The sequence below is a fragment of the Caloenas nicobarica genome, chromosome 8 (assembly GCF_036013445.1).
Source record: "Caloenas nicobarica isolate bCalNic1 chromosome 8, bCalNic1.hap1, whole genome shotgun sequence".
Lineage (NCBI taxonomy): Eukaryota > Metazoa > Chordata > Aves > Columbiformes > Columbidae > Caloenas > Caloenas nicobarica.
In genome coordinates this window covers 8,535,620-8,562,084 of record NC_088252.1, presented here as the reverse complement: position 1 = coordinate 8,562,084, position 26,465 = coordinate 8,535,620, and the positions used below count along the sequence as shown (strand labels likewise).

Genomic DNA, 26,465 nt, shown 5'->3' with positions numbered 1-26,465 from the left:
AACATATAGGATAAGTCTTTAGCAGCAGGGAAGGATTTCTATACTTCCTTCTTCAACTTTATGGCCTAGCTATTTTGTGAGGTCTCTGATGTCCAAGCTAATTATTTCTATACATTACATCTTTGGGAAGATCTGCGTGCTGGGTCACTGTCTCATCCAGACTCGCCTGCAGATGAGAGTGCGAAGGTAAACACTTTGCTGGTACATGGTGAGCAACAAACTTCAAAACCAGGATACCTACTTGAATTATTCACCTATTAAGTGTCCTAGATTTCCATGCCATGTAGTTGCCACTGATCCTGATGCAAATCCCAACCCCAACTCAGACTTTCCTGCATGTTCCTGCTGTTTTCAGCAGATGGTTACACATTCAGAAGAATTAGTCATGGTGTTAACAGAGAAGAAAATAACAAAGAGTCGGCCAAGAATGTATTTATTTCTCTTTTACTACTACTTTTTGCTCATTCTCAGCCACATTGGACATACTGTTCTCATGTCAGTAATAAAGATTATCTGTTTTGCTGCAGCAGTTGATTCATTTTGCTTTGTAGGTAACTGGATTTTGTTTGATATTCAATTTTTCAGTTCTTCAAGTGCTACAAATTAGGAAAATAAAGTCCATCAGGAGAGTTAGACCCATATTTGCTGAGCAGAGGAAGAAGGTTATGAATTAGGAATATATCATTTTTACAGAGGAAACTGGGAAAAAAGCCAAGGATCTGCTGTCTGCATTTCACTAGAAGAAATGACAGTTAGATCCAGGCCTTGAATCGTCATTAAGAGAGCAGTGGGTTCAAACAGCTCTTTAATATTTAATTTGTATATATAATTCTAAAGCCACTACACTTTTGATATTTGCAGATCTAAGAGTCATTTATTCGCTGCAATAACACATCCACAATCACAAAATGGAAGATGCAGTGCTATTCCAGCAAAACTGGGGAAGCAGGGAAGTTGGTTGGGATTTTTGCCTCAGATGAAATTTTTAGTTGCTTTTATTTGTCAATAGCACTTTGGATGGTCAGTTTTCCCCAAGCACTATTCCGTGTCACACACTTTAGACAGACCAAAGGGGAAAACCAACATATTTTATTGTTATTTGGTTTTACTCATTAGTGTTCTAATACACTGAAGATGCTTTATTTACCAATGAAGCAATTACTTCTCCTCGGAAACCAAGACACATTATTTAAATTGGCCTCAGAACTGAGATTTTGCAGCTCTCCACTCTTTCAAACAATCAGATACATTAACAAAAAACCCCACACACATTTCCTATCCCTCCCTCTGAAACAAGGATTCATCGAAGTCACAGTGTGTACCTTATTATTCTTGTCAATTAGACAGTAAATATGACCATTAAATAAATTCGTTTTCTGATAATTAGAGATTCCTGCAAAGGAACTTTCTGAAAAAAAGCTGTTTTCCTGATTAGAAGGGAGAATAAACTAGAAAAAATATTGGGGAAGTCACACATGCATATTTTATTGGGTCAGACCCATATTGTCTTCACTTTTTTCAGCAGCACAATGATAAATCATGCCAGATGAAAATCTGAACTGTTATAATTTCAAACATATCATGACTATTTTCTTAATAAACTAGAGTTAATCTATTAAATGCACAAATAGCCTCCAGACTATGCAAAACAGAATGTCAAGAACGAACGGAGAGTTTGTTTCATTTTATCTGAGCAGGGATAAGTGTCATCTGTCTTCATGAAAAGCATTCTATTTTTCTTTTCTGAAAATCATTCCTGACACAAGAAATAGAAACATTACAGTGTCAGTAACTGCCAATAGTTGCAACATTGATGTGTGTAATCCTCTTTAGATGTATGTCAGTGCAAGTCAAAGGGTCCTGGTTACACCAGCAAAGAGTTCTAATGCTAGTGATGAGGTCACTCTTTGATCAGAAATCCTATGGCTATTACATTATTGTGTGGCAAGAAAAAAAAGAGACACAAAAACAGACCATAAATATGCACACACATATATATTCGTGGTGTAACAGAAAGAGCAACCTCCATTTCATTTTAAAATCCTACCAAATTAATTTGAAAAATAAATTTCCATCACCTTTGATGAAGATCACTATACCCAGAAACAAAACAAAACAAAAAAAAAAAGAAAAAAGAAAAAAAAAAAAAGAAAATAGAAGCCTTTGTGTAACCCCTTAGACATACAGTCATTTATGTTGAAGTGCATGAAAAACCCAAGAGCTGGGAATACTCTGCCTTTTGCATGAAGGGCTCAGCACCCAGCAAGATGTCATTCTGTTGTAGCAAGAGGAATAATGTGCAGGCTCTCCAGATTTTTCCAGAGTGATGGTATAACACATTTCCAGGCGCAGGAAATTAGAACTGGATAAGATAATACATAGCAAGCACAAGGTTCTGGATATTTTATAAAATTGCTCACCTCCAAAATTTTCTAATCTAAGTGAAAATCTTACGTGTCAAGGAAACATAGCAAGTGAATTCAGGAACATATTTCTGAGCTGGTGGTCTTTTAATAGCATTTTAAATAATCGTTTAATAACACTCAAGTCAGAATTACTGTATTGTGTAAACTTAAAAAACTTGTTCCGTAAGTACTGACCACATGCTATGGATGGTTTGTGAAGAAAACCAGTAATCAAAATATTGAAAGTAATTTCATTTCTCTGCTTGAATCACAAATTTTAACAGTGAAACCAGGCTGGGAAAAATAAAAATTTTGAAAAAAAAGAAAAAAAAAGGAATTTATGAAGCAGTATTAAGAGCTGAAGAAGGCAATGCTACTTTCCCTCACCAACACACAGACATTCTGTAGATATTTTGTTGTTAGCCTCCTTTGTCCATCTGTACATACTCCATTATATGGAGTGCTGCAGCTTACATTCTGCTGCTTTGCTTGGCTAACTTGTGCTGCTCAACACATAGCGCAGGAAAGAAATGGCTCATCTCACTGAGGAAAAGTGTTCATTCTCATATAAATGGACTGATTATATCTTGAATAATTTGATAGTCAACAGAGCATGAGAATTGTGCCTTTAAGTCCTATTTCAAGTGCACACTGAGATAAATGGAATGATAAGAAACCTAAAATTAAATGCTTATAAAGTTGGGGCAATTGAAAAATATGAAATAAAACATGAGAGGTAAACAGCTACATTTCAGGATTATCCTACCACTTTTAAGTTTCCACAGTTTTCATCTGCTAAGATTTTTTCTCTGTGTTTAAACAGAGAAATATGCACAGACGCATATCCTTTGTATACATATAGGAAGTCGAAGTATGTGCCTGTACTTTCACCAGTTCAGAAGGGGTTCTGAAACTGAAGCAATCCTGGCTTTTGAAAATGGTGGAAGAAGCCATCTCGCAAAAAACAAGGAATATGCAAGACAGGAGGAGAAAAAAGAAAAAAAAAAAATAAAAATCAAATGAATGTTGGAATACAAAAGAGGAAGGATTTTTGTGAGGAACATGAAAGGCAGCAATTACATTAATAACAGTCATTTATTCAATAGAGTCTTCAGTGTGTATTGATGGTCACCAAATAGTGAATGGTAATCAAACTAGGCATTTAAGTGACTGCCCAAAATCTATGTCAGAAAATTAAATTTTGATTTCCCAAGTCCTCTGGGCTCTATTTCTTTTAAAGGACAACCACACATACATAACCTGGCTCAAAAAGGAAATTACCAGAATTTATAACTCCTAGATAAGAACAAGATAAAACGCGTGTATGAGAAATCTGGCTGACAGGTGACGTGTGAGGTGAAAAAACAAGCTCACGGATCACAGACTTTCTCAGTCAATTCAAGTTTTTGTTGACAACTAATGGAAGAGAGAGAAGGCTCCTCTCTTTCACTCCTTTTCTAAGATTTTTCCATTGTTGTCAGCAAAACAGTATGTAATGGTTTAAGTGCAGAATACTAAAATATTAATTCCTATGCCCTAGTTTTGTGCTCTGTGCACACTCCTGAAGTGTGATAAGTTACTTATTCTGGTTGCCTGATAAAAAATTGATCAATTCTGATCAGTGTAAACCTCTTAAAAAGCCTGGTTTTACTCAAGTGTAAACTTAAAAGCCATCACAACAAAGCAGCTTTTGTGCATTCCAAAAGCAGAAAAATCACAGTGCAATATCACAAACGAAACAGTTTTCAATAAATTATACTGAATGACAGCAGTTCATTCTTTCAATACAAAAGAGTATTAAGTCTGAAAATTTCACACCAGATGAAGACAAACTCTGGATAAATATTATGATTACAGCATTCAAAAGCTACCTGAAACATGCAACATCTATTTGGTTTTGCGTATTCAGGCTTCTGTTTCATAGAGTTTACCTACTGATTTATCAATCTCAAAAATATAAATTCCGATTAGTACAGCTCATTTCAGCACTTTAAATTATTTCCAATTAGTTTCTGGAATAACAATGACTCAGTGTTCAATTTTTTACCAAAGCTGAACCTTTGTTGTTAAATCTGCTTTCACTTCTGATATTTGGATTTTTGCAGTAGGAACTGAATTCAAAAACTCTTATTTTTATAATAAAAGTATCCCACAATGATTCAATAAGAAGTCATTATTTATTAATTTATGGTTCGGACTTGTAATCAAAAAAGAAGTCAGCGTTTTCTAGGATTAAGAGTCACTCTCCGAGCATAAGAACTAACTTCATCTTCAGTAGCGCAATGTCAAAAAATGGCTTAGGAAATTGTATCATATGTTATTTTAAACAAAGATGTACTTCAGTCTCTTATTCTGGATCACAGACTAATTCCTATAGAAATTGCATGATGGTAAAGTATTAGTGATATTTCACAATAAGTTAAATTACAATGAAAACTTAATTACTACAACTTTAACTTCACCATGTCAGTCAGTGTTGGCTTTCTAGAGAGTGGTTGTTAAAAAACCCAAAATGTACACAGCCTATGGCTCCAGACATTTCATCTGGTTATCTAATGCCTTTAACTTAGTGTTATTTCAAACCTTAGCAAACCTTCACATGGTTAGTCAGTTAAAAATACATCAAAAGAATTAAAACATCGCCATATTTTAGTCTATAGCTATTTTTTAAGATAGTCCATGGCTTTCTCAATTATCATGAGTTCTTCACAACATTTAAATACATCTTCAGAGTTGTTAATTAGGTTTTTTACTCTAAAACTCCTCTTGCTGTTTTGAGAAATAAAGCATTTTTTTGTTTATCAATTCTTAGGAAGTTAGGGCACCACATCTACATAGTTACAGTGTTAGGATAGATATACATGGAAGTGTTCATCCCTGAGCAGTTTATTACCTCTCTTCTATGAAGATATCATGATACTGAAATAAAAAATTAAGAATACATCTGCACAAGGGAGTTTCTTTCTATATCTAATTCTGTCCAACAAAGCCACAGTCATAGGCAGGAAAAGTTCTAACCAAGATGACTTTTACCTGTAGAAGAGCCCATAGCAAGCACACATTACACAGAGACTCTAAGAGAAAGTTATAATTGTTCTGCCATGTTTTCATATGCACTATCAAAGCACACTTTCCAATAAACAGCAGGCAGCGTCTTCCTACTTAAATCTTGCACATTGAAGCATAAGACTGTTTTGTTTCCAGTACATCAGTTGAGTGTTGAATGTTCAGCCCCACATCCAACAGCCTTTGGCTTCTCCAGAGATCATCTGCCATGTGCGGCGTATCGTAGAGCCGCACACCCCTAGAGGGACTGGACCGAGATCAACAACGTATTTTGTAAAGGGCATTGAAAAGCTGACAGATGGCAACAGCTGGGCCAAATTTGATTCAAAGAGACACTTTTTAATAAAAAATTTTATACGAAGCTTGTGGGACTTTTCACTGCGTATTATTTCTTTTTTCGTTGCGTATGATTTCCGTTGCTGTTCGAGATGCTGTTCCTTGTATGCAGTTCCCATACACTGGCCAGTTTCCACAATTAAGGAGAGCACCAGGCTGGCATAAATGGGCAAACATCCATGGAAGTCAACAGAGCTGCATAATTTTCCCCTTTGGTCTGCATAGTTTCTAGTGAAACACTGCAGGAGTGAAGCAGTGGGAGAAGTGGCTGTACAGAAACACAGCCCTGCAGCTCCAGTGAAGCTGCCAGTTGGGATGTAGAAGCTTTGCTGTCCTAAAAAAAGAGTCCTAGTCCAAAATCACCTAGAAGTTGATGGTAAATTACTGTCATCCTTTCAACTCTAGCATGCCTATTAATTACAGTGTTATAGTTAATTTAATTTCTGCACTCTGAATTCCACTTCAAACACACCATTAGCTGTTCCTGTCTTCATTCATAGCTTTTTTCATTAGCACACCTGGAACGTCTCCAAGGCAAGCATCTCAGTAAGGAGCTGAAGTCATGTCAGAAATATTCATTAAATCCATCAGATGTACTAACAAATCAATCAAGTACCAATGCGCCTTTCAAAAATTTTCTTTTTGGCAGCTGGTTAAAAAGGGATCCACCTGACTTTACAACAACAAAACACACTAGGCCTGAAATACTGTGGTTATGAGTTATATCCACTAGTGTAGAATAACAGTCACTTGAATTTCTTTGTAATATAAGAGGAATGAGTTAATTTTAAATGCTTGAATTTAAATTTAATGAATTAAGTAATTTTTAAATCAATTAATTAAATTTTAATTAAAATATAGTTTTCTTATGGAGGTGAATTTCTATAATAGGCTGGTAATCACTCTCATTCATTAATCCAAAATATTTTTCCTGCTGTTTTAAAACGAATATGAAATGGCAAGCAAATTACAATACACTATGATTTTTTAATGTCAAAGAAAAATCGGAATTTTAAAAATTCAATTCCCTCACATTTACAAAGGTAATATAAATCTGGTTTGCAGCAGCTATACCATGAGGCTACTTGTACACCAATCAGCCAAAGTCACATTCAATCAAGTAACTAAAAACTAATCACTTTGCAGAACTAGTTCTTTTTCTCTCAACCTTCATATTATTTTCTAATCTTAACATATGAGACCATGCTAAAACTGAGGGAAACTGACCTGTAATGTGAATTACTTCATTACAGAAATAGCCTAATACGAGTGTTTGTGTGTATACGAGATGCATAAGCAGGTTAATTTTGTCCAAAAGATGCTATTATGCAACAGAAGTTTTGCAAATGATGTGTATTGTAAACGTATATAACATATCTACCTATACTTTATCTATTCATGTCTTCATGGGTTTCCAGTAAGAATAGAATGTCACAAGTTCAGTGTCACAGAAGGGCATGAAAAAAACAAATCAATTGACAATACATTAAACTGAAACAAGACACCAGGAGGGATGGAGGAAGAGAGAGAGCAAGAGCCAGAGAGAGAGCAATTACCCAAAGGAAAAGATTAGGGCATCAAAAAGATGAGTGAAGCTTTGTAGATGGTCTTAGTTGGAGATTTCAGATCACTGAAACACACTGTCATGTCCTCCTAAATTAAATTCAGCTGAGCCAATTAGTTGGGTAGCTCTAGTGTTTGACATCACAGCAGGAGCAGATGATAATGAGGGCTCTGCAGTGCCAGGGAGGTGGCAGAGTGTGTAATACTGTGAAAGACTAACACGAATGATATATTCTTTTTTTTTTTTAATTCTGAAGTCAACTACATTTCTTTTTGGCCCTCTCCTCATGATGAAAGAGGCAACAAAACCCAAAATACCTAAAACCGTCTCCACTGAGAGCAAAATTAGGACAGCACAGAGCACTTCACAAAAACTTCCTGACTTGTAGTCAGTAAGACATTTCCTCCCTGAAAGACATCTGTGACTTGAGTGCAGGGTATCGTTCCCCAGTCAACCTCCTGCTTCCTTATTTTACCAGTTCATAATAAATTATTCTGGTTTAACAAAGCTTTAGATTACGTTATTGCTCATGTAGTAATATTGCAGAGGAAATATGCTACTGTATTTACTTAGAATGCACAGTTATCCCTCATTCTTAATATAAAATGATTCTGTAATAAGAATCATGATGTACAGAAAACTTGCATGGATGCTCCCTTCCAATTTCTACACTCTTCACACAAAACATTTTTGTCTCTATTTGTCTTGCAGAAGAGCCTTTCTGGTAAATCAACAGAATACTCTTACTGGGAATAGCTGACTAAAAGCAGGAAAAACATATATTTGTGCTTAACATTTGTGTCTGTCTCTGCTTAATTAAGCACTTCCAAGGCATTTCTAAAACCCTGTTTGGCTTTTATAAATATTTATTAAAAACAAATTAAATGTCCCGTGCATGTTAACTATATAAAATACCGATATAACTACAAAAAACAACAACAAACCAAACAAAAAAAAATGCCACCACACACCTTGTAAGAGCTACACATAAGCAGGTGTTGTTTACTCAGAAAAATCTAATCCATTACCAAGAGCAGTCTTTCTGATGGTGTGAGCAGGCTCGCTCTAACCCTACTGTCTCCCACTTCTTTCCAATGGCACAGTGTTCATGCCATGTTTTACCTCCTCTAAATAGCAACAATGATAAATAATACAGAAACATACAAGTCACTAACTGGGTAAGGAGAGCTTTATTCTAGATTTCTGTCCACTACAGGACCGATAGAGATATCTGTACATTAAAATAATCCAACTATTGTCACAAAGTAAACTGCATAGAAAAATCTCCACCTAGGTTCCTTGAAGACTAAACAAGAACCACACGGAAGAGAGCTGAGGATTATGATCAGAAGGGAACTAGTCTTAAAGAGAACAGAATAAATTCTTTTTGCAATAATGTACTTAAGAGCCACAGATTTAAGCAAGGAACAGAAAGTTGCAGGAACATTAGATGACTTGGTAGTATAGCAATAATCTACCAGCTACCAGCCACATCAATGTCAATCATGAAAAATGAACAATTTTTTTCCTTTAGCTTCAAGTACTCTGAAAGCAATATAATTTTAAATGCACTATTTTTCTATAATCTTACAAATAATTCAGATAATTTTGACCCCAATCTTCTTATTTCCCCAAGCAAATTATCTTACCAATTTCATGTAGTTAGATAGTAGTAGCTATTTCATGAAAACACGTAATCTTCACTCAAATAAATTATCCATAACCAAAGTGTACCTTTTCTCAATCTAGTCCACTTGATTCTGAACACAGTGGTGAGTATTCAAAATGTTCAATTTTCAGCAGTCCATCACAGAAGCTGTCAAGATCCCACATTCACCACCCAGTCCATGGAGCTGTTTCCAAAGCTCCATTGCCCAAAGACTAATCCATGAATTGTCCTCCCTTCATTGCCTTTCAGTCTAAGAAACAAGAATCATCCTGACATCAGAGAACATTTAACATAAACTAAAGACTTCATCCATTAAATACAGAAGCATCAGGCTTCATTTATACATGAAGTGGTTGTTTCCAAATCTCTGAACAAAATTCTTATGCACTAGTCTTGTGTCACTGGCAAAAAACTCAAGCACTGAAGATACTAAGAGATTATTCAGATATCTGGAATAAGGTTAGGTACTTCTAATTGTGCCATTCTTTTGGTTTGGGATTGTTTTTCAATTAAAAATATATTGCACTTGGTACTAAATCAGTTTCTGAGCCAGCATACAGTTTTATATCCTTCTTGAACTTTGACTTTGGAAGGTATCTTAAGTGTTACAGTGTAATTTTACATGTACAGTTTTAGATGTCATTTTTAATCGCTAACACAGACCATTGGGCACTTAGACGACATTTGGGTGTTGCTGCAATACAAGTATGACACCTTTCAGAAGAAAGGCTTGTACTATTTAACATGCGACAAACAACAAAGGAGTATCTCATCTTTCTTCAGAGTAGTGCATCATTTGCACATAGATATATACATTTATTTTCATGCATTTTATATAATAATTGTATAGCACTAATTAATGAGTTATTTCATTGCCTGTGTCTCCATTAGTTCAATATCATTGTTATTGAAATTCATTCGTCCCTCTCCCTAATTTTTCAGATTAAACAGATAATAAAAATTAGTAACAGTGACAGTTTGGTATAAGAATATCACAGTCATCGAGCCAACAAAATCTACCCAGATCTTTGCAACTTCTCTTTTGTAAACAACAATGTATTTGTAAACACAGTGATACAAAACATACCTCAAAAAGCTTGGACTGGTCATATAATGGAAGAGCCTTATGGCAGGTCAAAGAAAAAACAAAGAGGTTTTCAACAACTTTCGAAGATATTTAACTTAAAATCCATGACCATGAATAGCTGTGAAATGTGTAGAACACAGTAAATAATGTGTTCGGTGCAAAATGCAATTTTAGGTCGCCAACACTGTTCACAGATTTTATCAAACCTGGTAAGACATTTGGGACTAGAAGGTTCAACACTTTTGGTTTGTTTATGGCTTAAACTTTAAAAGAAAGTTATATAAGTCAATTAAGAAAGAAATTTCAGCATAACACAGCAAATGTAATTAGATCAAAACATGAGTCACTTCCCTAAAGAAAAGTGTAGGTATGAAACGAGTCTGAACAACTCTGGACACTAGACTCTTAAAACTGAAATTAAAAGCTTCATTTTTTTCTTCTGCTTTTAACTGCAAAAGGTAAAAAGTAACAAATCAAGTTATAGTCCCAATAGTAAGATTATCAAGGTTGTTTGAGGGTTTTTTTGTTTGTTGATTTGGGTGGGGGAGTGTTGGAGGTTTGAGTTTGAATGTTTGTGGGGTTTTTTTTGTTTGTTGTTAGTTTAGGGTTTTGTGTGGCTTGGGATTTTTTTTAGGGGGAGGGTTGTTTGCGTGTGTGGTGTTGGGGTTTGTATCTTGGGTTTTTGTTTGGTTTGGTTTGGGTTTTTTTGTTGTTGTTTGTGTTTTTTTAACTTCGGCTCTTCTGCCACTTAATCTTCTATAATATCTGAAGATCAAAGGAATACAGAAAAGCCAGGAGGGACAGTATGTGCAGTCAAAAATCCATTAGAGCTTGTAATAAAAACTTTCTTTTAAAAAGCTGTGTAGAATTAAAGTTAATATATTGCAATTGGCCTGAAACAAAGACAGATGTCCAACAGCATGACAAGTTTGAATCCCTACCAGTCTCTTTCACCACGTCTCCTCCAAAAATTTGTTCACAACAACAATTAACCAGAAAATTAAGTCTCACTGAGACACAGTCTCCAAACAAATTGAGGGCAGACAACACAGCTTCTTCTTGAAGTGGTATTCAACTATTTATTTAAAGACTGCATTTTAAATATTTTGGCATGTCTAACTGTATTAATTGTATATATCGCAGGCTGTTATATTTAAAAACACTAAGAGACATCTGATATTAGTGTCTACCCATTTTTTATACACTCTAAAAAAAACACTGAATGACAAATAAAATGTACCTACTTGATATATGGTGTCAAGATTCACAAGGGACATGTGGCCTTTCATGACTATTACGTGATTATAGTCAACACAGAACTGTTATACAGGATAATGCAATCTGGATCTGAACCACTGCCAGGGTGTTCACTCCACACAATCTGGTCATTTGGCCATAAGGGTGAGCTGGAAGAGCCAGTCTGCTGGCAACTAGCTTCAATGTCCTTTCTTCTGAATTTCATATGGGCACAAGACACATAAAGAGCATTTATAGCACAGCAGTCATATAAAGTTAAACAATTGGTGTTAGGAATTTTATTTATAACTAATATTTTGTAGGCCTCCATTTTCGTGTGTATTCTACATTACCATAGTAGTGTAAGAGTGAAAAGAATAGTTTATATAAAAAGCTAAGGCTCCTTTTTAAAAGTAAGTTATTTTGCAATAAAAGTATCACTCTAATACAAATGCAAGGCTTACACTAAACGATGAATCTTGTTCTCCTCACTCAGCTGAGAATAAATATTCAGATAAAGCATATTGCTGGCTGACTTCAGCCAGGACACTGCTATGGAGACACTGTTTCCTATTCCTTATCAAATGGTCTTGTCATTGCCAACACAGGCATCCTCTTCAAATCCAGAGAAAGCAAGCACACTATTTTTCTAATATACCATTACAAGCAGCTCATGTGTCCCCACCCACTGACTCTTTATCAATTTCATTTCTGAAAGAAACATCCAAACATCATAAATTCATAGGACAATTCAGGCTGGAGGACACTTCAGAAGTTCTCTGGGCCAATGTCCCGCTCGAAGGAGGGGCAGCTATGAACTTAGGTTACTCAGGGCTCAGCTGGGTCTTGAAAATCACTAAGGATGGAGGTGGCTCAGTCTCTCTAAGCATCCTAGTCCAATGGTTGACTGTCCTGATGAGAAAGTTCTGCCTTATGTGCAGTCTGAACCCCTCGTTTCAATTCGAATCTGCTGTCTCTTCTCCTCCCACCATGAAGAGCCTGGCTCCATCTTCTCCATCCCCTCCTCATAGGTGTCAGGAGGCTACTGCTTTATTCTCCCAAAATTGTCTATTCTCCAGGTTGAATAGACCCAGTTCCCTCAGCATGGGCAAGTGCTGCAACCCCCCTGACCAATCTCACTATGGTTAATTTGATATAAAAGCATGCCCATCTCTTTCTGTGGATTAATATTCTGGTTCTATTTGGCAAATTATGGATAAATTGTGATTACTATGGCCATGAGTTGACTTCCACTTTGTCTCTGTTCCTTGAATTTCATGTACTGAATTTGCACATTGAAATTACAGAATTTATTTCATTCAGGAAAGGTGAAATAAACAGAACAGCCTACAAAGAAACAAAGCCTCAAAATACAAAAACGGTAAAAGGGAAAAGCAAATCTCACCTCTAGAATCTAGTTACCTACTATATTTTACCTGAAAAGGCCAATTACCTGGATGAAATGGGTATATATTTTGTGTAGCAGAATACCTAATGAGATAATTTATTTATTTTTTTATAAAAGCAATTTGAAGTGTCTTTTATACAGACAATAAATGCAAGAGGCAACAACCACAAAAAATAATAGAGGCTAACCATTTGGGAAAAAGAGGCACCTTACACCTCCTTTCTGCCAAGCTCCTCCTCATGCCCAGCACATGAAGAGTAAAGGTGACTGGGCTGAAATAAGTGAATGATAACTGAACGTATCAGACATACTGACTGTGTCTGGTATTTCCACATGCTGTATCTACATCAAAGCCATTCAGTCTCTCTGGATTAGCAGACATCTGAAAAAGTAGCCAATAAGGGTCAGTTGAAGCCTGTGATAAGGAAATTCCAGCAGAATGAAATCCCAGCAAAACCTAGATGTCATATTAGCCCTATTGTTCTCAATATGTCTCCTTAGAAAACTGAACAAATTCTTACAATACTTCTCTCAACTTCTACTTGCTGCCTCATTGTATCTCAGTGAGGTCACTACCACTCACAACAAGCCAGTGACATTTCTTTATGCATGGAACACGATTAAGAAAATACTTGGCTCTTTACAGCATGTGCTGTGTTTTCATCATAAATAATTGGATATTTTATCTCTTGATTTTAAATCTATAATGGCCAGGCACAAATGCAAATCTGTCCAATGACAAGCATATCTAGCCTATTCCACATTTTTAGTAAAAAAAAACGGACAAATTTAATTTTTTCTTCATAAAACAGAACCCTAAGACTAAACAGTCAAGATTTTTTTTTTTTTTAAATTTTGAGAAATAACAACCTTAAATATGTCTACAAAATGCAACCTGTATCGACAGTCTTCAATCTTTTTGTAAGAACACATTTCCCCCACACCACTATTTGCCAATACTTTCTCTTCATGCCTTGTCTCTCACTCTGCCATGTCTCATTAATGCATCTGCCTTACCAGTTGGGAGCTGGTGTGACAGCCACAGAGCCAGAGCCGCTTAACCATATTGATGGATATCTGTAGCAGGATTGTCAGCTCAAGTTCAACATCCACACTAATCCAATTGTTCCATTTACTATAAACATACTACATACCTACATTGTGAAAGATTAGGGAACAGAAAACAGTGACAGCTGAGAACAGTAAATCCTCCCTGTGCTTGGTGTTGCACAAGGAGACCGTGTTCAGTGCTGCATGGTCATTGAGAAAAGCACCAAGAAGATTTGTTTATAGTCTAAATACACAGAAAAAAGGACAGCGGAGGAAACCCTAGGCCAAGAGAACAAATTGGTTTGATCACACAGCCAGAAGCAGGAGAACTGAGTAGAAAACTGATGCCCTAAGCCACCTGTCCAGAGTTTGAATTCTTCTTCCTTCCCCTCTTGCTTCATAAAAGTAGTATCACATGCATTTTTGGGCTGCCCTAGAAAGCAAAGTGAGCAACAGCACTTACAGGTTATTGAACTTATTCTAGTCTAGAAAAATAACTTTGAGCTGTGGGTGGAAAGTAGCAGGCTTTAAGGAAAGTGGGGTTTCTCGACTACTCTTTCCATAAGATAATTGCTGACCAATAAGCAAAAGGAACTCTAAAGATTAAATAATTACCTAATTAGCCTGTTCTTTTAAAATGTTTTTAATATTTAGAAACCATTTTAAGCAAACGATGTGTCCCTGCTGCCTTACACTAACTCAAGTAGTTACATTCTGAGGAATACCTTTTAACATGACATTTTCTCAGCTAATTTAGCCATTTGCTGTAATTTTCAAAGCAAACTGGAATCCTGCTGTGCCAATTTTGTTGCAGTAAACTTTTAAGTAGTGAAAATTCCAAGTCCACTTGTTATGTTACTAAAATTTCATGGTATTATAAATGATTTTTCTAAGCCTGCTTAAATAGTGTTTCATGCCTTTACATAGGAACATACACAAAGAAGGAAATATTTAGGCGAAGGAGATAGATGTAATTGAATTAATGGACAGACCACAGAAGGAATGAAAGTGTGATGAGAGAGATTTGAATAGAATTTATGCTATTTGACTCAGAATAATTGTTTATTCAGTCACTGAGGTCTTCACACTACTTCTTTCAGCCCTCCCTCTAAGAGTCCTTTATGTTATACTGTAGTACTGGAAGTAAAGATGGGCACAGATTTTGAATTCCGAGGTTGCCATATCCTTGAAAGCAAAAATAGACAGGTCAAGTTTACTATTATACTTCTTGAATAGCAAATAATGAGAAGAAACAAACTATGCAACAGGAAGAAAAATGTAATAGGGGTACCATTCTTGTCTGTTTCAACCTCTTCCCTTTCCAGGTTCATGCCTTTGAGTTATGGTTGCTGACATAATTTTCCAAATAATTCAGTTTATATCAACGAATGTTTAAAAATGCTTATATGTACTTGAAATTGTAAAAACTTAAGTGATTATTATATTTACTGCAAGCATAATGATGAAGATGACTAACTACAGGGTTTTGTCACCTTTTTCACCTGCTTACACATATTTGGCAGGGACAGATTTTAAGAAAATATGAGCCTGTTCAAACCTAAGGCAGCCCTCAACATATCATTCACACCATAGTAGGAGAAATATTCCTCATCCTCTTTATCTCAAAACAGACGATTCAGAGGCAAATACTTATTTACCTGAATTACACGTACTGCAAATCACCATGACGCTGCTACTACCAAAGAGTAATTCTACCCTTACTTAAGTAAAACATTAAGTTCACTGACAATCTGTTATGTGAATTTGGAAGCGTACTCAGATCACAAAAGTTCCATTTTAAAACACGTGAAGTCACTTAACCATCATAGAATGGAAAATACCATGTACGTCCTACCACACTCTCCTTCCTGTAACATTCAGAATTTAAACTCACAGCAGAGGAAACATAACTGATTTTAGAGAACTACTGAAGAATATAGACTGCAGGCTTAACTACATAGCAAAAATTCCGTCTCAAAAGCAAGTTAGTCTTAATTCACTTCAAAACATTCAATTACAGAAATTGTACCTCAACAAAATAAATCATCTTCTGCAGCTTTTAAAATATCTTGTTGAAAATAAAAAAGGAATGGATATAGTTCATTGAAATAAATTACTTCATATTTCCACTGCGGATTCAACCGCATTGTTCACAGCATAAAATACACATGAATGTAACGGGATAATCACATTGCTTGGTGTCATTCTATGCAGCTACGTCCTTACATGATGGACAGTCAGTACATGGAACAAATTACTAAAGCATCGCCGAATTCAGTTCTACTGATTGAAGATTTAGCATCTGTGAGAAATGTCTCTAAAAAGGTGTTTATTAGCAATGCTTTACATAGCCTGTATTATCTTCACCAAAGTTTGCTGAATACAGCACAGATTTTTATCAATTAAGAATTGCCGATGAACCAAAAACATCCATTGATGCTTTCATTTAATTTTCAAATAGTCACATAAGTATTTTTTTCATAAATAGACATTAATATTTAGAACAAGCTTTTTAATTCCATAACTGAAGCATTAGCAGAAGCACTTAGAAAAAAAATTGATTGTTCCTGGATGGATACTGAGCTTTGCAAGTAAAAAGTAAAATTCATTGTTCACCTTCAATGATCACTGAAGAAAAAAACTTGCATTAAAATTCATGACCAGTTCTTACAAGTAGTAAAATATTTTTGAGATCAAAATCATAACATTCTTATGACTATCGGTATAATTTAAAATAAAATGAGGAAGCATGGACAGTTATTTTTTTGAATTTCCTATAAAATTTGCCTGATATAATTAGGTCTGGTTAAGAAAGAGAGTTTATCATTCCTACATTATTGCATTTTGTTTTATTAAGTTTTTTTGTTTGATCTGGATTCAGTTTAAATGAAACAATTGTTCTCCAGAATTGTCAGTGACTCTACATTGCATTTCTATCTTTCACAACAATTAGGATGTTACAGATGAAGCTGAAGATTTTCAGCAGACTAGCAGGAAGGTCAAAGAAAACCATCTTTCAGTTTCCCCTGTCATGGACAGGGCTGCTAGATAACAATAATTCCTACAATACAATTTGTTTGAATTTGGCACAAGATCTTTGCTACTTTGAATAACACAGTTCTATATACTGGGGGGTTTTATGTAGAAAGCTTCATTTTGCTGGATTATCTAGCTATCACCAGCCCTAGTTCTCACTGACAATATTAATAAATTGTTAAAGATTGTATGTTTTTATTAAATGCAATGGCACTCATACAACAAGGCTTCAGTAGTTTCAAAGTTGTGTGTGACACAAAATCTACATCCACACTCAGAGCGGATTAGCAGCTACCAACTGGGAGACCTATAGGCTTGGCAATTCCAGTACTTCTCATTTAGGTTTATCTCTGGTGTTTTGAAGAGCCCAGAAGCTTTACAGCTGACACTATTTTCCTGGCAACTTCAGTTATAACCTGTTTTTATTAAACAGTATTTTAATTAAGTAGTCATTTAGTACAATACTTCGGTACAATAAAATGACAAATTCTGTCCCTGTCCTAATATATACGTTTGCATATCCACAGTAATATCCTGGCCTAATTTTCCAAAGATCGAGTCTTATCTATAAAGAAAACTATTCAAAACAGTTTTAGTTTATTTAACATCAATATTTTGCCTAAGTAGTCTAAAAGCCCAAGTGAATATAATCAAACCACAATTAGTTGGTTACTTTACTTGTTTCTTTCTGGCTTTGAGTAATTTAGCATATTCAGGTGCAATAAAGTTTTTCTCAAGGTTCTCATTCGTTACTGGTTTTGCCAGCCAGAAGCAACTTACATTCAGTGTCCATGCATTAAAGTCTAATTTTCTTCCTAACCTTTTACTCCTGCAATAACAGACCTCTCAGCAGCTACTAAAGCTCTATTAGAACAGACTGAATTCTTGGACCTTTAGTCTTCTTTTGAGATATTAACATTGCCTACATTTATTTCACTACTGTCAAAATGACTAAGAAAGGCAATCGAAATTAACTTGCAAAAGCTTCAAGAAAAACAACAACAACAAACCACACACACGCAAACAAATGAAATAATTTTTAAAAGCACCACACAAATCCCTCATCTCTGAACTTCAGGAACTAACCAACAGAGGTCACTGTCAGAGTGATATTTTTTGGTGCATTCTTAATCTGAAGCCTGTGCATTTATTACATGAACTTTATTGGAAGATGAGCAGTATCCCTTAGGTCAACACCAGCATCTCTGGAATCAATTGCACTATTGCCAATCTTTTATTCTAACTTAGGTTATCATGACCATGAAGAGATTTTTTTTTTTCCTTTAAAGACTACAGTCTTAACTAATTAAGCTACATAAATACATGTAAGCTTCAAAAACAGAAGTTTAAAAAAATCGGCAGGTGATTTGTTATAAGCAACTGCAATACGTCATGGCTTCACTTACAGTTATTTTGATCATGCATCATTTTCACAGTGAAATATTTAACACCGATGAATTCTGGGCATCATAAACTAACAGCATGTTAAGTCTGGCTGACAGTGAGTTTAAAATTGTAATATTCAGAGCCACAATTTGAAAAAAAAAATCCATATTTTTCATGTTGTACCAAAAAGACTGTTTCTATTATTCATGCTACTACTTGTCAATAAAAACAAACAAACAAGAAGGCTAGACAACTTCACAGCTAGAAGCAGAGAAAAGGAATTTTGTGTTCAGCCCCTGGGTGTAAGTGGACTGACAACTACTGGATTTGCTGTGGTGCAGCTGAGAATACACAGAATACACGCTCCTCTGAACTGCTAAAATAACAAAGATGATTTGGGAGAGTTTGTGGATGCAGCTACTAGTTTAGTGAATATTCAGACATCCTTCTTGTTGTTTTTTTGTTTGGTTGGGTTTTTTTCTCCATATCCTTTACAGTGATTTTAGCACAGCCAAAATGTAGTCAGAGACCAGGACTCCATCTGCGAAGGAAGTGTGATTTGCAGCTGCTTCTGAGATCCAGAGTACCTGTCTGTGTGAAGCCAGGAAGACACACATCCGACCTTTTTAAAAACAGGCTATTTTTAAACCTGTGAAGAGCATAAATGCAGTTTAAGACTTAATGGGCCCAGCTCATTGTGGCAAAATTATCCAAGCTTAACCTTGGTGAGACGCATTGCACTCAAGTGCAAGTGTATCGGCCTAATAATGGTGACACAGGGAAGAGTGAGGCTCTTCACTTTCAAGGTGAAAAGGGCATTCATCATTTCAGCGTTCTGAAAGTTACCCCCTATCTCTGCTTCAGGTGCCTGTATCAGTAACACAATGGATAGCCTAATGCCCCCTCCCACCCTCATGATGTTTAAGATGCTCAGGAGCTTCTAGGGGGTAACATAAAAGGCTGTTGCTGAAAAAAAAAAAAAAAAAAAAAAAAAGAAAAAATAGAATGGAAATAATCTGCTCTGCCTAGCCATGGTAGATAGGACAAAAACTAATGGGCTAAAAGTTCAGGTTAAGCATCATGAAAAACAGCGAGTGTGCTGAAGCATGGAAGAGATTGCCCAGGGAAGCTGTTACACCTCTGTCACTATAGATCTTTAAGACTAAGACAGAAAACTATTTATCAGGAACAATACAGATATAATGGGTGCTGCCTTGGGCAGGAGGATGGACTGGAGACATCCTGAAGTTCCTTTCAGATCTATTTTTGCACAACATGGCTGATGAAACAAAGTTGCTTTTATGAAAATGCAGACAGATGTCCTTTCCAAACAGCTTTCCAAAATCCTACAGCATTTTGTGAGGGCTTCTTGCTATCACAGAGACACAACATTGTCAAATAAATTCAGATGATCTCACCTTGTTTCTAGCCAAACCACTCCTTAGCCTGAAAGTCAAATCCTCCTCAGTGATTTTCCAGCCTCTTAACCAGTGTATGATGGCTGACTGTTGTATGGCTCACCCTGCAGGTCAGTGCAAGTCTAATTAAAGTTACATTCCTTCTTTTGGGTAGATTTTAGATTTTATTATATGTTTTTAAAGAGAGATTCCTCCAACAGATTTCCCTAAATTGGATAATAAGCTCATACTGCACCAACACAATACTGTTTTTGAAGGGAAGGATGGAAGGTACAAACTATTTCAATATCACTTGCAGTTTCTTCATGGTTTTTTGGGCTTTTGGTTTTGCTTGTTTGTGATTTTTGGTAGTTTGGAAAACTACTCATATTACTTCTCCTATTTAACCATTTGCTATGGTATTTTCAAGCTTTCCTTCATAAATAGGGGTCTGAAAAATGTACTTGCGTGAAAAAGAAAGTGACTATGTTCATATCATGATAATTTTAAGAACTGCGATTTTACATATACTCCAATTACTGCACAATTCACAATAAATTCCTAAAAGACAATACAGACCATTCATTGCAATCTTGTGAAAGTCTTCATGCTCCAGTTATGAAATAGGCTGATCACATCTGACAGCCAGCATTTTCATAGGTGCATTTAGTCCTGTTAGTCTCGCTCACTAGTCCTCCCTGGAAACACAGACCTGTTGAGGAGGTAACTGCACAGAAGATTCCTTTTTCTCCTGTCATCACCCTTGATTTTAAAAATTAGGCAGAGGTGACAGAAAAAGTGCAGATTATAGTAATCTTCTCTTGTGACCACTCTATGAATAGGGGTTTGACGTGCACCATAATGTGTGTACTACTAGACGGGGTTGACGAGACAGTTAATAAAAGATTTGCCTTAGTAGCCATGGAGAGGGAAAAAAAAGCACAGGTATTAAGCAACAATGTTAAAGTTTCCACAAGAGAAAACAAAAATACTGTCTGGAGTTTAGAGTAGGTCTATGCCACAACTAACATTTAAACTAAAAAGAATGAGAACATGAGAATGGGCATAGAAAATGAACCAAAGTACTGAGGGCAGATAAGAATCATTGATGAATGCCAAATGTGTCTTAATAGTTTAGTTCTGCTTTTATGCTTAGTAATAAAGTGGTTATTAGGTGAAAGATTATTTATTCAGGTGAAAAATATGAAATGCATGAATTAGTGTGCACCAGGGCAATCGACAGGAGCAAGGTGTAAATTGCTCAAAGCATCCCTGATAATACACAGCTCAGAGCTGGCAAACCCAGACCACTTCCAGGCTTCCCTTGCTGAACTCGGATTTTTCACAGTGAGCAGTACAAACAGCCCTTCCTGGTTCCTTTAAGCCAGGACTGTACACCAGATCTGTGCTTTCCCACATGGAAAGAACAGTGCAATCTCATTATCTGCTGGTATCTGCTAATAGTGCATGTCTTGTCATCATTATAACCCTAGAGACACAGTCCTAGCCTATCTACAGATATGCCAGACCTCAAGGCTAACTTTGTTTTATAAAGCATGACGCAGACAATTTGGAGACAAAAACTCCATGAGGTTTATAGTCTCCAATGCATAGGCCCAGCACGCTTGTTTTGACATGACATAATTTCTGGCTTGACACCACTTCACCTCCTTTCTGAAGCTCTCCTTGCCTTGGCCATAAACGTAAGGACTACCTACCCTTACATCCACAAGATAAGCATGGTTGCAAAAGGACTAACTGCCTGCTAGCAAGATATAGAAATAAATATGGAATATATAGGTATAAATTAGTAAATAAATAGGCATTCCACCTGCTGTGACCTGTCACCCCTTTCAATGTTAAACCCTGTAAATTTTCCTCAGTCTGTCACTGAAGGAGGATGAATACTTAAAAGGGACGAAATTAAGAAAAGTAGGAAGATTACAGTGTCCACATAACATCTAGCAACACAGGTATCTATACAGGCATTCCCTAGGAACATCAATCAGGTAGTTAACCTGAGAGTTTTCTTTCTGTTGCTAGTTCAGTTTTGTTTCTGTGGGAATTATGCCCATATGAAAACTGAAAGGATATATAGCAGCTGGGTTGGGGGTTTTTTGTTTGGTTTGGGATTTGGTTTTTGCTGGTTTTTTGGATAGGTTCTTTTGTTGTTTGGTTTTTTGGATTTCTTTAAAGTCAAAAACACACTGATACTACTGAAAAAAATGTCTGCTTCTATAAGTTAAATACAAATACTGATGGAACAGCCAACAATCTGCCTGTAAACTATTGCAGTGGCTGCAGTTTCAGAGGAGACCTAAATAGATATCTAAGCACATGTCAGAAACTGCCCTGATATATTCTTGAACCTGGGCCTATTAAAAAAAAACCACAAAAGACCCCAAAAAACCCATTTCAAAACACTGTGTATATATATTTTTTTTTTTCTCTACAATAGTTGGACAAAATACTGAAAATATTAATAGGGTGATGGGAAGGGAATCGTAGGACCTCTGATTGTCTGGTACAACTGAAGATTGACATACTGTAGAATTAGTCTTCCAAACTTTAAAAAATATGTGGCCGTAGAGTAAATTCAACATTCCAGTACTACTAAATCTACAGCTACTGAATATTGTTAATGTTGTAGCTGTATCTCTAACAATTTAAAAAGGCAAGAGGCTTCAAAAAAAAAAATAAAAGTCGCAAAGAAGTTTTTCCAAACATGTAGGAAATCCAGGCCCTTCAGGGGAATTAAGGGTTCAATCAGTATTACAATATTACGTCTGTATTGCAGATCATGAGGCTAAATGTTCAATATTACCTGGAAATGAACTATTAATATCAGGGAATACACACCAAGTATTTTCCCTCCCAGAGTTCATAATACTTCTTAAAATATAAATCTATCTAATGTAATCTTTATCACAAAAGCCAGTCTCTGTCTGTGCAAGTTCAATATTTCAGAGGATGATTTTCTACAAGAAGAGTAAATCCGTTCATGAAAAACATGTTAATTGTCCCAATGTAGGGAAAAAAAAACCAAAACACACCACACAAAAAAAACCAAACAACCGACAACAAAACACAACACAAAAAAAAAACCCAAACAACAAAAAATCAGGCTAGTACATCCCCAGCCAAAGCGTTTGTAAAATTATCAGTGGAAACAGCACATATGAGTAACATTCCTGTAAGGATCCCAAGGGAATGCAAGTAAAAGAAGCAAATATGAGATGGAACACTCATAGTAATGGAAAAATCCTCCAAAAATAAAAAGGGCATCTTTTCACAAGGAATCAATCCTCATTCCTGAACAATTCTTCCTGAAGATTTCACAGGTAGGTTTAGTTTAGCAAGGATTTCCACCTAAGTTTACATTACTGTTTTCCACAAACATTTGGAAGAATGAGTATCTGAAAGTTTCCATTATAAGAAAAAAGCGTATTCAAATCATTACGGATAACCATTTATCATTCAAAGTCTCACTCCACACTTTTTGTTTGCGTCTTGATGAATGCAGAAAAAATAATTTGGAAACACTTTTTCCTTTGCTTCAGAAACCACTAACTGAGTTAAGGACACCTTCTCCTGAGCATCTTCGTACAAAGTACGCCTGCTCTGATTATAATTCATACCTCTCAGTCAGAGGCTGTCTACTTACCTCTGAATGGACACTGATTATGCCTCCATTAGCAAACAACTCGGTGCCATAGGAACTGATCAGCAGACAAAAGTGTTTCGTGCTGAGGTTGCTGTATCCACATGCATACGCTATTGGAGGCTTTTACCTCTGACTAAGTTTAGCAGAGTCCCCTCTATTGAACATCCACAATGCATGTTGAGGAAGAAAAGCATTTTGCACAACCAAGAACCATGGGGTGCCACGAGTGACAAACTAATCTTGAGATTAAAAGGAGGTTCAATATATAAAAAAGCATTTGAGAATCCCTGTTTTGCAGAGTATGAGTTTGTGTAAGTATATGCTTTTGGGGAAAATGGCTAATAACAATTCTTACACGATACTGTAAAATGCTGTTTGGGCCAAGTACTTTGACTTACTGCTTACTGAACATGACTGTATTCCACAAGAACAAGGATACTCAAGAATACTTTGCTAGTTCCTTTTTTTATGAAAAATGAACATTCTTAAGCAATATAATCTTTTTAACAACAACTACATCTTTTTAGGATCTTCAGAACAGCTATCAAACCTTAATATTCTCCCTTTTCTTTAAAACATACTTTTAATGAAACAAGGAATTTAAGAGAAAAGTTGCTTGACAAGCAAAAGTACTATTTTCTGCTTAATGAACTCATAATATCACAGAATAAGTGTCACGAAGAATAGCATTGATACCAGTAAAAACTTCTATATGACATACATCTATCATACAGCAATCTGAGTAAAAATCTTCAAAACCTCCAATAAATTTCCCGTCCAAGATTTGAACAACTTTAAATATTTGTCACACAGTTTGTCCACAGCCAGGGAGCAGAATAGAAAGAGAGAAAGCAGTGGCTGTTATTACTAAAAAAAATTAACTATGCGTTACTACTTTAGGCAACTGTAATGATCCATTTCTATAAAAGCAAATTCAAATTTAATTATATAATTCTTGTGTTTTCATTAAAAATACATTGATAGTGGAAGCTTGCTATATTATGCTGTTTATAATCACTTCCACTTCACAACAAATGAGCAGACACATTCATTATAAAAGGTCTATGGGCCAACAGTCAAGTCCCGAGTACTCAGATACTCAGCCTCTAAACATGTCTTTCAGATTACGCTATCTCTGCACTGCAAATTCATTCCTTACAAATGCTAATAACTTCATAATGCAATCCATAAGCTCAAACGCTGCTGTTAATTTAGGTTCCTACCTGCAAAGGGAACAGGTGCATCTTTGTCCAAAGCAACAAGGGGAGGATCCAAAATTACAGTGTCATTGTTTTCAGTTATGATTCCGTGGTACGATGTCTCAATCCAGGGCTTGTGTTTGTTCACTAGAAAAGAAATAGTATGCCTAATTAATTTGACTTGTGTTTTACACCCATTTAGTTCATTTTATCTTTAAAGATAAATTATTTAATGTATGTCCAATACTAATGTTATTACTTGAAAGTCACTACAAAGATCCCAAAGCGCTTTATAAACATTCAAATATTAAACTAGTGTTATAGGCATATTGTACTGCAATTCATTGATGAGAAAACCAACACTTACAACATCCCAGTTAAGACACTAAAAAAGGTGCCAATTTTCAAAATATTTTTAATGTGTTCCCAACTGTCAGACACGTTTGAAGGCATTGCTTTCAGCTGCAAAACTCTGATGCAAGAGGAAGTACATCCAGAGAAATACAACTTTTATCAAGACACAAAGGCATGAAGTAGGGCAGGTGAGAACACTGGACTCTCAGTCAACGTCTCATTTTATATTTTTTGAAGAATATCTAAAATTACTTTTGTGTTCTTTACATTGTAGACAATAAAATAAACTTGTACATTTTAATCACTTTGAAGAAAAGTCACAATTTCTTTTCTGTTTAACCAGCTTTAGTTACGCTTAAATGAGATCTGAAGTTTTTCTGACAAATCTGTCCTTCAAATACAGCTGTTGAACATTAAGATATCTGATCTTGAAGAGGAAGATCACACAAAAAGACACTTTTGAACAGGGGACACACCACGCATCATCAGATTGTCTTACTCCTGAATCCGGTCAACACGCATCCCTCTCACCAGCCTTCTCCTATTTATTGGGCAGTATGAAGATGCATTTTCCCCTTCCTTTTCATTGTGTAGGAGGCTTAGTTTTGCTATGCTTGTAAAAAGCAATTTCTTCCTGCAGCCACAATCTGAATGTTATGTTTTTGGAACTGCTACATGAGTAATACAATGATGCTAGCCTAAACAAACTGCAGTTTAAAGAACATATTACCCCAGGCAGGCGGGAACATTGCACTAAAGAATATTTACCACTTTTTTCACCATGTCCGGATGCAAGGTAAATTTTATATATATTATTTAGTTGTGTGTACCAGATGCTGAGGAAAACATCTGGTAAGAACAGAAATCACTTCAAAGAGGGAGGGTTGACACAGTAAAAACAAATTGGAGCAGATAGGATTATTTAAAATAACCCCACTGTAAAAACACACAAAATCCACATGCACGCACACACACAACCACAAACTCTTTCCTGCCTTGCCTTGTGTAAAATCCCCAGACAAGAGTGAGTTTCAAGTTTTTCCTACATAGTTTCTTCTGTGTGAAGAAAGTAGCAATAAATGCCAAGACAAGAGAGGGCTCTGGCCACAGCAGAAGTGCTGGGCAATTAACAAATTATTTTTTTCACTGGCTATTTGGAAAAAGCAAGAAAATTTATGACAAACTAAAGTTCATTCTTTTTCTTTCTTGTTTGTTTAATCATTAGGAAATTGCGGACTCAGGAAGAATGAGATGAAGTCCTTTTAAAGCTGAATTAGTTTATATTCTAACCACTAACATGAGAACTTTGAGTTCATTTATATGTTGCAGTATATATTCTTTCAGAAGAAAGCATACTTCACCGCGGTTTTACCCATTTTTGCAATAACTAAGCAATGGGAAAATTAAACTGGGGATGTGTCAGGGAAAGGTGAAATGGAAAAGAGGGAACTCAAATCTCTTCATCTTGTAATGACTACACAGCCTGAGGAGAGATTGGCAAGTTCATGTAATAGGATGAAGGCCAAAAGTCTTGTCGATGCTGAAATATGAGAAGTGATGGATGCAATTTCAGAGCTCTGTATGGCATTTGGGATTCCAGTTTGCAGG

At 35.9% G+C, this 26,465-nt stretch overlaps 1 protein-coding gene across 1 annotated transcript in view; it reads right to left on the bottom strand.

Moving 5' to 3' along the window:
• Positions 1-24,648, bottom strand: part of CLSTN2 (calsyntenin 2) — a 221,769-nt gene extending 197,121 nt beyond the window's left edge. The window contains exon 1 of the mRNA XM_065639801.1: positions 24,528-24,648. The gene's annotated coding sequence lies outside the window, so the exon portion shown is untranslated. The remainder of the gene's footprint in view (positions 1-24,527) is intronic.
• Between the last annotated feature and the right edge of the window lie 1,817 nt (positions 24,649-26,465).